We start from the raw sequence: 5,646 nt of genomic DNA, 5'->3' as shown, positions 1-5,646 counted from the left end.
AATTTCAGTAAAAATAATAAGAGAAGTGGAAACTAATTTTCGAAACATTTAGATAAATAAAATTACTTTGACTATAAAACTCATTAAATTACAATTTTTAATAAAAACATTTTGTGAATCTAAAACTCATATTTACTTGTATCAGTCATTAATCAGTTATAAAAAATAAAGTAGGGGGCCTTTTACGACTTAGCTTATAATGTACTCCTTTATCACGGGTAGAGCCACTACTACCAGTAGGCACTTATAGCCTCAACATGGTTACCTTTTAACCAACAACAATCCAGTATCCCGTCCATTTAATAGTGCACTAATTAGAGGTAATTATATATCCCATCCATTTAATAGTGCAATAATTAGAGGTAAATATATATCCCATCCATTTAATAGTGAAATAATTAGAGGTGTGTGTATATATATATATATATAATTTGATGCTAAAAATCCATTGTCCTGGTATGGTGACCAGATAACGACAATGGAATTCACCAGTAATAATAAAACTGAACAAGTTGGCTCCTGATGAGACCCCTTGTCTTACAATTAAAAATCGTAAGACATTACCTTGATTTGGTGTTCAGTGTGGTAATGTCAGTTTAATAGGTTCCCTATGAACATGGTAAGCAGGCTAGTGATGAGACCTCTTATTGTTTTAGATTTCTTATATTTTAGAATTATACTCTAAAAAATTCTGTTTTTAATGGATGGAGAGGATCATTGACTCCATAAGAGCTCTGGATGACAAATCTAAGTTGAACATGTTTTAGTCATAAGACGGTATTTACTTTTTAAGGATAACCTTTTTTTACTGAAACTAGAGTAAAAGAATATAATTTTTTAAGGTTTTTAAAAGATTTTACAACTTAATGGAAAATTTTCATAGTTATATAATTTTTATCTAGTTTTTCCAATTTTGGTAACCACTTCTTAAAAAAATCCTACTTTCAAATTGAAAAATCATAAAATGGTTTTCAAGAGATGTTGATGAAAGGCAAGAGTATGTCATTTAACATTATTATCTAAAAGAAAAAGTAAATTTGAAATGATAATTGAATTCTCAAGATATAACCATTCACAAGTATGATGACAAAATCACTAAAAACCAAATCTAAAAGGAAAACTTTACAAAAAAAATTATGCAAATTTCTTAACAAAAGAGGAAAAAGATAGTGAAGAAAACATGTATTCTTATGTCAAAATCTAGATAAATCAAATTTGCAAGGTTAAAAGCATTTAGTGATAATTTAGTTTGAATGAGGAAATTTGCTATTTATTTATCTTTTTCAAAAGCAGAACTTGTAAAAAGTGCGTTAACCATTTTCTAATCAGAGTAATGCTTTTGAAGAAAAATATTAATATTGAGAACTTCCCCATTTTAGCTGATTCAATGAAAAATCATTACTGCTTCTTTAAGCTCACAGTTTTGATCTGGTGAAGGTGTAAAAATGTTTGTGAAGAGTTGCAAAAGAGAGCTATATATCAGTAGAAAACAAAAAAATGAAACTAAATCAGAAAAGTAAAGAAGTGAATAAAAGTGAGTATAAGAGACTTACCATTGAAGAATTTCATTTAATATTATCGGAAGGATATGACTTTCTCCAATGCAAGGCGATTAACTCAAAATCATTATTTATTGAATCTAATCTAAACTAATCTACTCCTAAGTCTAACTTAATGAAGGAAACATGACTATACATAATCATACTTCCAATTAACCATTCTCTCATTTTATTACCTACCTATATGTACAAGTCAATCGTTAGTAACAAGATAACAAAAACAATCAAAATGAAACAAAATCTATTTTTTACATCTAATGTAAAATTATTCACAATTAACCTGTTAGTAAACCATATTTTTTGAAAAGCATTCTCTAAATAAATATTAATGGGATCATAAAAGAAGGGATGTATATTTGTTAAAGAATGAAAACTTTCCAAAGGAGATGATGGAAAAACATGTTGTGAAGGAAGAACACTCTCAAGATTTAAATTTGACTGGTGATAAAATGACTGAAATGAATTTCTGAATGTCGAATTAAATTGGAAATGAAATAATTTTTTATATTCAAGATTATGAGAAACAAATTCATCATTTTCACTTAATAAATCTCGATGAGATTCAATATTGATAGATTTAACATGCTTGCAAAAAGAAAATAAAATAAAATAAAAGGATCAAAAAACAATTAAATTGTTATGAAAGTTAAAATTACAAAATAATTTTACAAGGCAATTCTAGAACCTATCGTGGATTTCAGTCAATGAATTGCCACTAAAAGGAAATTCCCTCAAAAATTTAAAAATGTGAATTTCTAAAAGAGAATCAGAATGAAATACATTGTAAACTCACATAATTAACTCATCAAAATTCTCAAAACTAAGTTTGTGTTCATTAGACAAGGACTCGATCTGCTTCTTGGGCATGCCTCATGTAGGCTTAGGTGAACTGAATGCATGACCAAGTGTAGGAATGCATATGGGAGCCATGATTAGTTAAAAATGATATAACAAAATTTAAACAAATAACTAATTCAAGACCCTCCTTCTAGCACCAAAAATATTAAGGCCTCGAAAATTGTTGCCACAACATTGGGGATAACCACCCGGTCTCGACCTTAAAACAGATCTTTTTCCATTTGGGATAGTGGCTCCAACTGGTTCAATTAGGTCCAGTTACCTTCTCCCAACCACTATCAGCATTAAATATATCTCTAATTGCTAATAGCTAGGGCCATCAAATCAACTCTTTGAGCTGATCAGGCAAGAAGAATGATCCTTAAGTTGTTTTGTGGAACAACCAAACCAATCTAAAGTTTTGCCTCAAAAGAGGACTTGTAGAAATGTAGAATTAATCTAAGTGCAAACCAATTCTAAAATGAAAGAAAAAGGAACTAATTCCTAATCCTATCTCAATTAGGAAGATATAGATCTAACCCAACCAAGAGCAATATATTTAATTGATTTGGGATTTAAATATGTTTGGCTTATAATGAATATCAAGCTAACGAAATAGTTCAATTAACTGACATTATGAATACCAAAACATATTCTATTTAGAGACCTCTTAACTAAAATAATCAACCAATAACATTTAGGAAGTAGTTCACAAAATGATATTGATTGTTAAATCAATAATTCGAATGATTAAACAAGAATATGAGGAAATAGTTCACAGCGTATCATTATTTGTTAAATCAATATTAAAAGACAGGTTCCTGAGTAAATAGTTACTCATAAATTAGAATTCAAAGCATAAGATCAAAGATAAATAATAACATATGATTGAGACAAATTAATCATACTAACAATAGTGCACAAATATGAATAAAACGACACATTTATGCCATTATAAAATGAAACTAGTATTTAAAACAATAGTATTAAAAATACCAATTTATTGAATGCATTTCTCTCACTCTGGTCTCCAACAGTCTTTTACAATGCATGAACTTCTGATTTTAAAACTAGAGTTGTAATAGTACAAACTCTTCCCATCAAAACATAATTCAGAGTGTAAAAGAAAAATCCTCAATAATCCCTCAAATCTGAATTTTCTCCTCTAACCTACTACTCAAAATCCTTTATACAATAGTGCCTTCAAGAATTTGTAAATTGCAGAGAAGAGTAGAAATACCATGTAATAAGCAATCTGAAATGATAATTTCACTATTTATTTATGAACAAAATAGAGGCACAAAGATAGAAATACCATATTCACATTGTTGAGCTCACATAAGAAATAACAACATTTTATTCCTTCTCACAAAGACGATTTCAGGAGTACAGAAGTGAAACTTCTCGAAATTCTTTATGAAAATTCATAAACAATGTTCCAGTCGTCCTATTGAGAGAAAATGTGAAAGTACAGTAGTGCAAGCTTCTTGGCCTTTATTCATAAAATTCAAGACATGTAATCAATACAAAAAGTAAGCTTAAATAGCATAAAACAATTGAATCTATTGTGCAGAGCATTGAGGGAATTTAAACAGATCCCTTCAATATGCTTGAAGTTTTTTTTTTTTTTTGTAGCAATGCTTTGAAAGTGATTTGTTGTCTTCATCAGCTTTGTTTTTTCCATCGGATTCTCTGGATGTTTTTCTATCTGTTTGAACTGAACTGCCTCTTATCAGCACAGTTGTCCTCTTCTGTCATGAACCTAAACAAGAAAAATAGGAATCGATAAGCTAGAAAAAAATGAAACTGATAAGCGAGTTTTATTTGAAACAAATCACTTTTGCCAGAAATCAGGAAAATGTATAGTTGTAATAAATTATAAACACAAACATGATGGACAGTCATGCGGAGTGAGGTATGTGGTAAGGCAAGTCATAATTTTATGGTTTTATCATAAAATCACAATCGCTTTTAGACCGAAGGTTGAATTATCGTCATATTTCAAGCAAGGAGAATCCATATTTGAAATAGATGAAAATTCGAATAGGACCAAATCACAATCGAAATGGGTAGAGGAGGAATGGCTTAAGGTCCATGATTTTTTCGATTACGTGGATGCGGGAATTTATGGATTGTATTGTATAATCTCGTTGGGTCTAGTTATATCGCATATCACAATAACAAAGAGGTACAATACCAACAGTCTTGAAAGATTTGTAATTTTCGATATGTGGGATGACGTCATGGTGACATCACTATGACTTGGAGAATGACATCAAGGATGATGGCAAATGGCTTGGGCCTGATTGCATATTGCAATCGCTTTTAGCAGGAGCCTTTGGAACAAGTGGTATGGCTAAAAGAATTGTGATAGCCATGGATGCGATATTTTTATGAATTGAAATATAATTTTAAGTCCGACGTTTACCACAAATCGCAATCGGCATGCGAAAAGTTCTAGACTATGATTCTTGTGATTGCGTGGACCCGGTGGATTTATGAATTGGAGTGAATAATCCTATCGGGCTCGAGGCTTTATCACAATCGTAATCGGCATGAGGCAAGACCCTTTGGTAACCACGATATCTCCAAATGTGGGGTTCTATGGTATGGATTTTATAATCCTTTCGGGTACGGGGCTTTATCGCAATCGCAATTATGGAGGGGCAGATGATAAGAGTTGGTTGGGAGATTTGCAATTTGCGATATGAAGGAAGGGATGACATCATGGTGACATGTTAGATGACGTGGATGATCCACATGGAAGATGATGTGGAGTGATGACGTGGAAGGTGATGTGGCAGCTAACGTCATATCGCAATCATAAATCGGGATCATATCGCAATTGGAATTAGCATGAGGCATGATTTTAGAAATTTGCAATTCTGATATAAGCCCCAAATGCGATATTAATATAAATTGTTGTGAATAATCTAGTCGGGTCTGGGCCTTATCGCATATCGCAATCGGAAAAGGGAGCGGGGTATGGACTTAAGTTTTTTGTGATAGCCCATGGACGCAATATTAATATGTATTTGCATGTATTTTCCCATCGGATCTGGGCTTTATTGAATATCGCAATACATGGTGTAGAGGGGTTTTTGTGTTATGTTGATTTATTATGGGATATTCGATGCAGGGTATGGATGTGATGTGGGGTATGGTAGAGTGTTGGAGTTTGTAAAGACTTCAACCTTCAGGAATCTTAGAAAATCCATTTTATTTTGTTTTTTAATGAGATAACCCATAA

Source organism: Pinus tabuliformis, chromosome X (assembly GCF_031772625.1).
Source record: "Pinus tabuliformis cultivar Carrire ecotype Pingquan chromosome X, CPIR1, whole genome shotgun sequence".
Classification (NCBI taxonomy): Eukaryota; Viridiplantae; Streptophyta; class Pinopsida; order Pinales; family Pinaceae; genus Pinus; species Pinus tabuliformis.
The sequence above is the reverse complement of the archived record's forward strand: the minus strand, read 5'-3'. Positions refer to the sequence as shown.